The following is a 12539-nucleotide window of genomic DNA, read 5'->3' as shown; positions in this document are numbered from 1 at the left end:
TGAAGTGCTGCCACCTACTGTCTTGTATTGTCAAAGTATTTCCGGTTTTTCTTCTTGTGTAAGTGAATAAAAAACATGTAACACGTTCAACAGGTTATGGGCCCAGGAGCTTAGATTAAAAACGGCTTTCTTTATTTTTACACGGTATTAGTGTGATATAAACGGTGTTGTGGGATTCACAATGGAAGACAAGCTGTTTATTGAGAAGCTGAGCGGAACGGAGAATTGGGCAACGTGGAAATTTCAAATGGAGCATTTACTGAAAGCTAAAGGGCTGTGGGAGATGGTCACGGAAACGTACGACTTAGCAGCGGATGCTAATGCTCAAACACGAGCTGAATTTACAAAGCGGAGAGAAAACGCATTTTCTGTATTGGTGCTGAATGTAAGTACGTCCCAGTTATACCTCATTACAAGCTGTCAGACTCCTAAAGAAGCGTGGGATACGCTGAGAGGACATTTTGAAAGAGATACTCTTGCGAATAAACTGTTTCTAAAGAAAAAGTACTTCAGATGTGAAATGAAGGAAGGAGAAACTATAACTGAACATTTTAAAAGAATGAAGGAGTTAACTGACAAGCTAAGAGCTATAGGTGCTGTAATTGTAGACGAAGACCAGATTGTAACACTGCTAGGTAGTCTGCCGCCAAGCTATGCAACAATCGTAACTGCGCTAGAGACGAAGATGGACAATTTGACACTACAGTTCGTAGAGCAAGCGCTAATAAATGAAGAACAAAAGCGAGCTAATGAGATCTGTAGCGCTGTATCAGGGGGTGCATCAGCCATGTCATCACAGGTTCGGGGAGATATGCAGGATATTTCTAAGGCAGTGGGAACAGACAGGTCTAAGTGGAAATGCTATAAGTGTGGAAAGGAAGGACATTTAAAGCGTAATTGTCCGAACATAAAAAGGAAAAATCAAACACACAAGGCTAAAAGAATGACGTGCGAGGATGCTGATGATTCATCTGAGAGTGTATTTGTCGCTAAAGAGACAGAGAATCAGAATGAAATGCCGCAGCATTACAGTATTGATTTACTTTAATTGAACATTAAAGTAAATCAAGTCAAAAGTGCTACTATACATGATGTGCTGTACGTTCCAAAGTTAACTGGGAATCTATTCTCAGTAGGCGCTGCTGCCAAAAAGGGAAATATAGTACAGTTTAAGAAGTCTCGGTGCTACATTCTTAGTGAAGATGGAGATCTTCGAGGAATGGGAGCACAAAGATCTGATGGATTGTACCAGCTGGATGTCGATGAAAACTGACCTGCGTGTCATGGTGCAGCAAGTGCATCAGTAGCAGCCAGTTTATGGCACCAACGAATGGGACACACCACCAAGTTGAAGGAACTTAAAACTCTGGTTAAAGGAATGGACTATTCTGTAGAAACAGAGGTTTACTTCTGTGAAGCTTGTGTGGAAGGTAAGATGGCTAGAAAACCTTTCAAGCCAGTGGGAGAAATCCGTTCCAGACGTAAGTTGCAATTGACACATAGTGACGTCTGTGGTCCTATGCAGACTGAATCTATAGGTGGATCAAAGTATTTTGTGACTTTTATTGATGACTACTCAAAATGCTGTAAGGTGTACATCATGAAACAGAAAAATGAAGTGCTCAGCAAGTTCAAAGAATTCGAAAGAACACTCTCCAATGAGTGTGGACACAAAGTCTCAAGACTGAGAACAGACAATGGTGGGGAATACACATCTAAAGAATTCCAAGAATACCTGAAAGCACAAGATATTCAGCATGACGTTTCTGTACCCCATACACCTCAACAAAATGGAGTAGCAGAAAGGAAAAATAGGACGTTGGTTGAAGCAGCTAGGAGTATGCTGGCTCATGCAAAGTTGTCAAATACCTATTGGGCAGAGGCTATAGCAACAGCAGCTTACACACAGAACAGGCTGCCCACATCTGTTCTGAAACAAAAGACCCCATACCAGAGATGGTGTGGTAAAAAGCCAAATGTGAGTCACATGAAAGTATTTGGCTGTGTAGCATATGTTCCAGACATAGAGAGGAGAAAGCTGGACAAGAAAGCAGTGAAGCTTCGTTTTGTTGGATATGCAAACAATGCCAAAGGCTATCGTCTGTTTGATGAAGAAAAAAGGAGGATTCTCATTCGTAGGGATGTCATCTTTAATGAATCTGACTTTCTGAGTTTCGTGCTCAGGAAATGAGAATATCATGGAAAAGGATGAGATGAGAACATTCGTTGATGAAGAAACTGTAAAAGAAACACCAAGAGAAAGTGGAAGAATCAGGAAGCCTCCAAAACGGTATGGATATGATGAGTTTGCTGAAATAGTGACTGTTGATCATTTTGCCAATGTCTGTTGTGTAACAGAACCAAACACAATAAAGGAAGCATTGATGAGTCCTAATGCAAAGGAATGGAAGAAAGCGGTAGACTTGGAGTGTGAGTCACTGCTTGAAAACGAAACCTGGGACTTAGTAGAGTGACCAAAAGATCGAAAGGTCATAGGATCGAAATGGGTGTTCAAAGTCAAGCATCATAGTGATGGACAAGTGGAAAGATACAAGTGCAGGCTTGTCGCTAAGGGTTTCACACAGAAATATATGCTGACTACGATTAAACATTCTCACCCGTAGTACGATTCAGTTCAATTCGTACATTGCTGTCCTTTGCTGTTCAGAATAATCTACATGTTCACCAGATGGACGTTGTAACTGCATTTCTAAATGGACATCTGGAGGAGGAAATCTACATGGAGCAACCAGAGGGGTATGCCAAACCAGACCAGGAACACTTAGTGTGTAAACTGAAGAAGTCAATATATGGGCTTAAACAGTCTCCTCGTTGTTGGAGTAAGACTTTCACAGACTTCATGAAGGAAATTGGATTCATACAGAGTACATCAGACCCCTGTGTATTCGTGAGATCTCAGCAAGAACTAGAGATACTAGCTGTGTATCAGGGGCGATTTTAGGATCTGGTCTTTAGGGGTGCCCAGCCCCCAGTGCTCACAGAGGCACAATACCAAAGTATTGCACAGGTGCAGAGCAAGTTTTTTTCATAATATAATATTTAAAAAATGTGTTGAGCCAGGGGGTGCTGAGCAACCTCACGGTGGTGCTCTAGCACCACTAAAAATACCCTAGCCTCGCCCCTGCTGTGTATGTTGATGATCTGATCCTGATTACAGAATCGTCAGAAAGCATGAACGAGTTGAAAGTTGCTCTGAAAAAGAGATACAAGATGAAAGATATGGGTGAGTTGTCCTGTATATTGGGTATCTCCGTTGTTCAAGACAAAGAAGTGTGTGTTTCTTCATCAGAAGCATTACATTGAAGCCATTCTTCAGAAATATGGAATGGACAAAGCCAATCCAGTTGGAACCCCAACTGACCCAAATGTGAAGTTAAAGAGAAATGATGGCGTCAGTAAGCCAGTGAACCAAAGTACCTATCAGTCCATTGTTGGTAGTCTACTTTATGCTGCAATAGCCACAAGACCAGACATTGCACAAGCAGTAAGCGTTGTGTCAAGATTCAATGCAGAGCCAAACAATGCACATATGAATGCAGTAAAGAGAATTCTTCGTTACTTAAAAGGAACCATGAACCTTGCTCTCAAGTATGAGAAATCAGAGTCTGTAACTTTAGTTGGGTTCTCAGATGCTGACTGGGCTGGAGATCAGGATGATCGTCGATCTACAACCGGTAATGTCTTCATACTGGGTGGAGGAGCAGTGAGTTGGCTCAGCAAGAAACAGTCAACAGTTGCACTGTCAACAGCTGAAGCGGAATATGTAGCACTCAGCCAAGCAGCACAGGAATGTACTTGGCTAAAACGTCTACTATGTGATCTCGGAATGGATGCTACTCCTAGTGTGATCTTGAAAGACAACCAAGGAGCCATTGCCATTGCAAAAAATCCAGTTGATCATTCCAGAACAAAGCACATTGACATTCGTTATCACTACATTCGTGAATGTGTGCAAAATGGAAAAATTCACTTGCAATATTGTCCAACAGATGATATGAAGGCAGATATCTTGACCAAACCATTAGCCAGGCAAAGGTTTGAGTATCTTAGAAAGGAGATTGGACTGTGTGCTGTGTAATTCTATTAAGGTGTACTGTTCATTATTGAATGATGTAAGTTAAGAAAACTGTAAACAAAGACAAAGGGGATCTTGCTAGTTTGAGTTAATAGGATTCATTGTTCTTGAAGTATTTAAGTTTAGTATTTTTCTTAAGTGATATGGTCTTAATCTACTTGTAAAATTAAGTGGGAGTGTTGTATTATAGTAATTTGACAAGTAAGGTTGAAAAGGTGAAGTGCTGCAACCTACTGTCTTTGTACTGTCAAAGTATTTCCGGTTTTTCTTCTTGTGTAAGTGAATAAAAAACACGTAACACGTTCAACACTTCCTCTTGGTCATGTATTTCATCATTTCAACATAAATTTTCATTGTTACGCGGATGACACCCAGATTTATCTCACTACCAGTTCTGTCAACAATCCACCCACTGCTCATATTGAAAACTGTCTATTAGAAATCAAAAACTGGTTGAAGCAAAACTTCCTTATGTTAAACGGCAAGAAGACTGAGCTTATCCTGATTGGCACCAAGTCAGTCCTGAGTAAAACTCCTCCATTCTCTCTCAACATTGACGGTGTACATATTTCACCTGTTACCCTGGTCCGGAATCTGGGTGTCCTCCTCGATCCTACCCTTAGTTTCACTGCCCACATAAACTCTGTTGTAAAAACTTCATTCTTTCACCTGCGCAATATAGCAAAGATCCGGCGATGCCTCTCTCAGTCTGCTGCTGAGCGCCTCATTCATGCTTTTATTTCAAGCAGGATAGACTATTGCAATTCACTGTTGGCTGGTATTAGTTCTTCCTCTGTTCATAGGCTTCAAATGGTCCAAAACTCTGCTGCTCGTCTCCTCACTTTCACCCGTATGCATGATCACATTACACCTGTTCTCCAGAATCTTCACTGGCTCCCTGTTACATACCGGATTAAATTCAAGATTCTCTTACTGACCTACAAAGCTCTAAACAACATGGCTCCTCCTTATCTGTCTGACCTCCTACTTCCCTACAGACCTTCTAGATCTCTTAGATCTTCTACTGTTGGACTTCTAAAGGTACCATCATCTAAACTCTGTAGCTTTGGCTTTTTCTAGACTCGCTCCTCGACTGTGGAACTCCCTTCCAACTGTGATCAAACAGTCTCCCTCTCTTTCCACATTTAAATTTAAACTCAAGACTCACCTCTTCTCTCTCGCCTATGATCTCCCTGCTCCATAGTTTTCTTTTTACTGTTTTCTATGTTTTGTATTTTATGATTCTGTTTCCTTATGTATAGTCTGATTGTGTGATTTGTGTGTGACTTGTGTATTTGTCTGTATTTTGTGTAATCTGTGTGTTAACGGGCCGCCCAATGGAGGATGGGTTCCCTTTTGAGTCTTGGTTCTCCCGAGGTTTCTTCCTATTCCCCACTATCTTAGGGAGTTTTTCCTCGCCACTGTCGCCCTTGGCTTGCTCATTAGGGTTCTGGACCCGTAGTATTGTTAACCTTTTAAATCCTGTAAGGCGCTTTGTGACAACATGTGTTGTGAAAAGCGCTATACAAATAAACTTTGATTGATTGATTGATTGATTGATATTGTAAGCGTCTTTGGGTTTCAGAAAAGCGCTATATAAAAATAACGTATTATTATTATTATTATATCTGTTCAAAAATCGTGTAATGTGTCGCCCACCTTTTATCCACCAGAATGCACAGTCCGCCGCCAATAGACTTTTGAGATTTTACCTTATCTCTGTCCGCCCTGATTACAATATATTCATCAACATCCGCATCACGGTCCTGAATAAACCACGTTTCTGTGAAACAAATGAGGTTACTACGACAAAACTCCTCTTCATATTTCAAGCGCAGAGTTACTTCTTCCAGTTATTGAGGGATCTCACATTTGATAAGGTAATTACCGGCAAGGGGTGCCGGCCTCCCCTCCTCCTCAAGCGGTTTCTGATTCCACCCCTGGAGCCTCGTTTTTTAGCCTTTTTCCTCCTCCTACCCTTTATAAGGGAGCAGAAGGGCCAGCGTATCCCAGGCTCCGGGCTGTTTTGCAAATTCCTCACAGAGAGCAAAAACTCCCGGAATAAGTAATTCTGAGCGGTTGTATGGTCCAATAGAAACCGAAAAAAGCGTAAATATACTACAAATTGCACACATACTAATTGTGCAGAGGTGGAAAGAGTACTGAAAAATTGTAATTGAGTAAAAGTATCATTACTTTGCCTAAAATCTATTCAGAGTAAAAGTAAAATTACCCATTTCAAAATTTACTCGAGTAAAAGTACAAAATTACTTCATTTAAAATGTAATTTGAGTAAAAGTTACTTGGTTACTTTCAGTTATTTAATGCATGGATGAATCATGAACCAAATTCAGCACAAGTTGTTTTAATCGATTTCAAAGCGTATTTAAGTGCACATCCACACTTGCAAAAAGATCAGCTGGGCTCAGGAACATACTTCCTCACAGCACAAGGACAGTCACAACCTGTACCATAAAGTGCAAACAATTTTCAGTCCTATTGTCCAATGGACAACACTATGATAAGAATAAAGAAATTTAAATTACAAATTATTCAAAAAACAAAATGCACACAAAATTAAGTGTCCACAAGATGCCACAAATCAAACTATAATGCAACAGGATTCCACTACTCATAATAAAATGACCACAGGATCCCACATCAAAAATTTAAAAAATGCACATAGGATCCCACAATTTATAAGTAAATGCTCACAGGATCCAACTATTCAAAATACAGTGCCCACCAGATCCCACTATTCACAATAAAATGCCCACAGGTTGCCACAACTCAAAATAAAATATAAAATGACCACAGGATCCCACATCTCAAAATAAAACAAAATGCGCACAGGATTCAACTATTCAAAATACAGTGCCCACAGGATTCCACTTTTCCACAATAAAATGTCCACAGGATCCCACAGAACCTGATAGATAGAAGATTTAAAGATAGAACAATCTCATCCTTTTGGAAAAAAAGTGCACCAGATTACGACCTGATTATGAGACAATGGAAAGGGCGCACGCAAGGCAAGGCCACGCAATTGGCCTTCAGTTCTGGGACTCAGAAGTTAAAATTTCTGCCCGCATTTAATTTTTCACCATCAATATTTTTTTTCTCAGTAATGTGAGGGCGTTCAAATGTAGTGAAGTAAAACTACTTGGGTCAAAATGTACTCAAGTAAAAGTAAAAATTACATATTTCAAAAACTACTCAGAAAATTACAAATTACTCATAAAAAGTACTCAATTACAGTAATATGAGTAAATGTAATTAGTTACTAGGGCTGTGACGATAACTGCATTACCGCAATACCGCGGTTATGTAGTGCCTACCGCGGTGTTGAGCTCATTACCGCGGTTTATCTATTTATTTATCTATAAAAGGAATCGTTTCCATTGCGAAAAAAACATGGAAAAAACTTTTTCATTGCGATCGCTGTTTCCGGGGGGAAACAGTCCATTAAATAAATGGCGGTTGGGGGATGCGGGGTGTGCGCTGGATTTTTGTGCGTGATTACCTTATTTTCCGGAGTATAAGCCACTACATTTTCCCCCACGATTTGAACCATGCGTTTTATAAAGGGCTGCAGCTTTTCTTTAGATGTTTTTTCACCAGTCGGGGGTGGAGCAGAACTTAGGTGGTAGGACAAAGTTGTAAATCAAAGAAGAAAGTGCTCATTTTCATTTAGCACTCATCTAGTTTTGTCCTAACTAGATATTTAGACATAATACTGCTTTAATACTGCGAAGTCATGTGGTCAGAGGTGAACTTCGGTATAGCCAGTGTGTATTTTATTTAAAATAATTAACACCCTTGAGCCACAGTGGCTTTGGACATAGATAATGCCGTTTCCTGTGATGGATAATTAAAGTCTATCCCTTAGAAACATAAATCGACAATATTATCTGTATCGTATTTATGCGCGGAATAACATGGCAAGTCGGAATTCGACACAACACTGTCACACATGAAATGCTACAGGCACAGTTCAGAAACTGATCAGTTCATTTAAATGTATTCAGTTTAGTAGATGTATGTGGCTTTTAGCCCGGTGCGGACACTGAACTCGCGAGGTATTTGCAGGAGGAAGCCCTCGATTCGCATTCGGATCAACTTGCCCGGAAAAATCAAAATGGATTCCCTCTTCTGTCAAACATTGCCAGAAAATATATGACCGTTTGCGCAACGAGCACTCCATCGGAGCTGTATTCAGCACGGCAGGCAACATTGTCACCTCGTTTAGATCGTCCTTTATACCGGACAAAATGAGCATGTTGGTTTGTCTTGCAAGGAACATGAAGACGGAAAATAAGATATTTATAATTAACGTTATTCACGTCATTATTAACAATATTATGGCCATAGTTTTGCGTAAAGTATTTACTTTACGACAAATTACGTTTTTGTTCATTTAAAAGTGCATGTTTTTATTTATAAACTATAATTCATTTTATTTTTCGGGGGGTGGCGGTTAACCGCGTTACCGCGGTTATACGTTGCTCTTTTACCGCGGTAAGAAAAAATCCATCCCGTCACAGCCCTATTAGTTACTTTCCACCCCTGTAAATGTGATGCCACTCGCTCACAGAGGTTTAAATTACGCTGATGGTGTGTAGGAACATTCACTGATAACCATACATCTATAATAATAAACCCTTTAAATTTACAGTGCTGTCGTTAACGGTCTACCACTGTAGATTCACGTACCCTCCTATAATCTTAATTCGACGTTATCGCTAAACAGTATTCTGAACGAGTAATATAGAGCTGTCTAGCTGGATGTCGGCTAGTATTTCACTCAACATAATTTTCAAACAAAAGTTATGAACCATCTTCATTTCAACAAATGGCGATTCGGAGCTCGTGGGGATGATTTAAGCGAGTGGCCGATACGCAGAGTCACCCAAGACTCTTTAGATGTCAGCAGAGGCAGGCGGCGTTTCTGGACAACGGAGACCACAGTCACGCAGCACTGGCCACACTAAGTGCCATGATTATGTGGCAGATGCCACAAATTGCCATTTCTGGATGGCACAGTGGTCACTTTCGTGCTGCTTACATGCTACTCTGATATATGACCTCTGATATGTTTTGTGATTGGCCAGATGCAGTTCGATTAGCTCTGAGTTTGTTTGCTCATCCTAAGTATCCCGGATGCATTCCCGAACCGCATTTCAACCTGAACCTGAATTTCGACCTGAACCTGAATTTCGACCCGAACCTGAATTTTGACCCGAACCTGAATTTTGACCCGAACCTGAATTGCGACCCGAACCTGAATTTTGACCTGAACCTGAATTTTAACTAGAATTTTTGCATACCTGAAAGGATTTTACAGACTGTTTTTTCAAGTAATAATGATTTCAGGTTCAGGTTCTGGTGACACTAAAAAAGCTCCATAGGAAACACCCACACCCAGACATACCCGCACCAACACACGCCCCTGCTCACAGTGCCCCACCTACTGACACCCTCTCCTCTGCACACACACCTGGGGCCTCATGTATAAAGACTTGAAATGGGATTTCTTACTGAAACCTGGCGTACGGACAAATACAGAAAATGACGTAAGCAAAAAAAATCCGGATGTATCAAACCATGCGTATGCCGGAATCCACGCACATTTCTTTTGTACATCCCAATCAATGTGGAATAGAGCGCACATGAGAGAGTGGCTGACTCCTCCTGTGATACGCCCCCCTATAAATATGCAAATTCATTTAAATGTGCCCTGATCTATCACAAATGTCTAAACTGGAAAAGAAGAGGAACTTCACCGAATGTGAAGTGGAGACGCTCCTGAATGAGGTACAGGCGCGGAAAAAATGTTTGTTTGGCATTACGGCAAAGTGCAAAAGGTCTGAGTGGGACAGCGTGTGTGAAGCTTTAAATGCTGTGGGGTCAGAACAACACCTGGGTTAGGCTGCACATTAAATTAATCCTGTCCAGCCAGCGCCACCGGCTTTTCAGCTGCCCAATTGCCCTCTCCACGACTGACCGGGTGCAAGAATGGAGAGAATTGTATCTCCGCTCCCGGTCAGTCTGTGGATTGCAAAGGGGGGTCATCAGCCACGTCTTGATTGCTTAGCACTGGCACCTAAGTAATTTAACAATTACCCATGTTTTAAATTAATTATTCTAAGCCATATATTGTTATCCCTCATACTTCTTATTATAGGGCTTGAAAAGCCCTATATTGTTATTCCACTGCTTCTTCTTCTTCTTATTCTTGTCCATATTTGTGCGTTTAATACAGCCCGAACCGCTTGACGTAGACTCCGTTCAAACTGCATTTTGAAGGTCTCAATGCTGTGACTAGTTTTTTTTTTTTGAGTCGATAGGATTTATCCATTTTATTTAATTAATTTAAGTTTAAAATTTTCAAATCCCCCATTAAAATGAATGGCGGAATGTTCAGAATTTCAAATTACAACTGCCAGTTAGTGTGGGCTGTCTTGAAAAATGATTTTAAAAAAATCTCCTGGAAAACACTGCTATAAAATCCTTACACCTTTTAATGGGAGAAAAAACTGGTCCTTTCTGGCATACCCAGATATCTAATAATTTGATCAATTACTTTTAGAGTTATGAGCATTTGTTTGGCCCAAGGCACAGAAAACTGCCCCATTAGCTCCCATGTAAATTTCTCAAAATCAGCACTGGCTTTTTCACAATTTGCCTCTGTGTTTAACCTGTCATACATCAGACAGCATTGGATCAAACCATACATAATTACACCAAAATCATCAACAAGGGGTCCTCTCTCATAAAATCTCATAAAATAAGAGGTAAGTTAAATATCTCCCGAACTACTACCATTTGTTCGGAGGGTGCAAATCACATTAAACAAGGCTTCTCCACTAAGAGAAGCTGTGACAGAGTGTCAGTTATTTTGAATGTTTCTCCCCCCTCCCCCCCACACACGCACGCGCAAACACATACATCTCTCTCATACCCACTCCACATACACACATATACACCACACAGACACACACATACATACATCTCTCACACACACTCCACATACACACATATACAACACACACATACATACATCTCTCTCATACACACTCCACATACACACATATACACATACACATAGGGCAATCATGGCCTGGTGGTTAGGGAACTGGTCTTGTGACCGGAGGGTCGTGGGTTCGATCCCCAGACCTGAGGCCATGACTGAGGTGCCCCTGAGCAAGGCCCTTAACCCTCAATTGCTCACTTGTATAAAAAATGAGATAAAAATGTAAGTCGCTCTGGATAAGGGCGTCTGCCTAATGCCGTAAATGTAAATATACACCACACATTCACACACACACATACACGCATCTCTCTCATATCTACACCATATAGTCACACACACATACATCTCTCTCATACCCACACCACACACTAACATACATCTCTGTCATACCCACTACACACACACACACCTCTTATACACACTCCACATAAACACATATACACCACACAGACACCCACTCCACATACACATATATACAGCACACATACATACATCTCTCTCACACACACTGGAGAGGTGAGGGGTGTAATGGTGGTGAGGGGTGTAATGGTGGTGAGGAGAGAGAGGTGAGGGGTGTAATAGTGGTGAAGAGAGAGAGAGAGGTGAGGGGTGTAATGGTGGTGAGGAGAGAGAGAGAGGTGAGGGGTGTAATGGTGGTGAGGAGAGAGAGAGAGAGAGAGAGAGAGGTGAGGGGTGTAATGGTGGTGAGAGAGAGAGAGGTGAGGGGTGTAATGGTGGTGAGAGAGAGAGAGGTGAGGGGTGTAATGGTGGTGAGAGAGAGAGAGGTGAGGGGTGTAATGGTGGTGAGAGAGAGAGGTGAGGGGTGTAATGGTGGTGAGAGAGAGAGAGGTGAGGGGTGTAATGGTGGTGAGGAAAGAGAGGTGAGGGGTGTAATGGTGGTGAGAAGAGAGAGGTGAGGGGTGTAATGGTGGTGAGGAGAGAGAGAGGTGAGGGGTGTAATGGTGGTGAGAGAGAGAGAGAGAGAGGTGAGGGGTGTAATGGTGGTGAGAGAGGTGAGGGGTGTAATGGTGGTGAGGAGAGAGAGAGGTGAGGGGTGTAATGGTGGTGAGAGAGAGAGAGAGGTGAGGGGTGTAATGGTGGTGAGAGAGAGAGGTGAGGGGTGTAATGGTGGTGAGAGAGACAGAGGTGAGGGGTGTAATGGTGGTGAGAGAGAGAGAGGTGAGGGGTGTAATGGTGGTGAGGAGAGAGAGGTGTAATGGTGGTGAGTGTGGTGAGGAGAGAGAGAGAGGTGAGGGGTGTAATGGTGGTGAGAAGAGAGAGGTGAAGGGTGTAATGGTGGTGAGGAGAGAGAGAGAGAGGTGAGGGGTGTAATAGAGGTGAGGAGAGAGAGAGGTGAGGGGTGTAATGGTGGTGAGAGAGAGAGAGAGAGGTGAGGGGTGTAATGGTGGT

General features: G+C 41.8%; 1 protein-coding gene across 2 annotated transcripts in view; it reads right to left on the bottom strand.

Annotated features, from left to right (window-relative positions):
- The window catches only part of LOC143488803 (uncharacterized), a 92078-nt gene that overhangs the window by 77675 nt on the left and 1864 nt on the right, over positions 1-12539 (bottom strand). The gene's annotated exons all lie outside the window — the stretch shown is intronic.

Source organism: Brachyhypopomus gauderio, unplaced genomic scaffold (genome assembly GCF_052324685.1).
Source record: "Brachyhypopomus gauderio isolate BG-103 unplaced genomic scaffold, BGAUD_0.2 sc54, whole genome shotgun sequence".
Lineage (NCBI taxonomy): Eukaryota > Metazoa > Chordata > Actinopteri > Gymnotiformes > Hypopomidae > Brachyhypopomus > Brachyhypopomus gauderio.
This window is presented reverse-complemented; position numbering and strand designations above follow the sequence as displayed.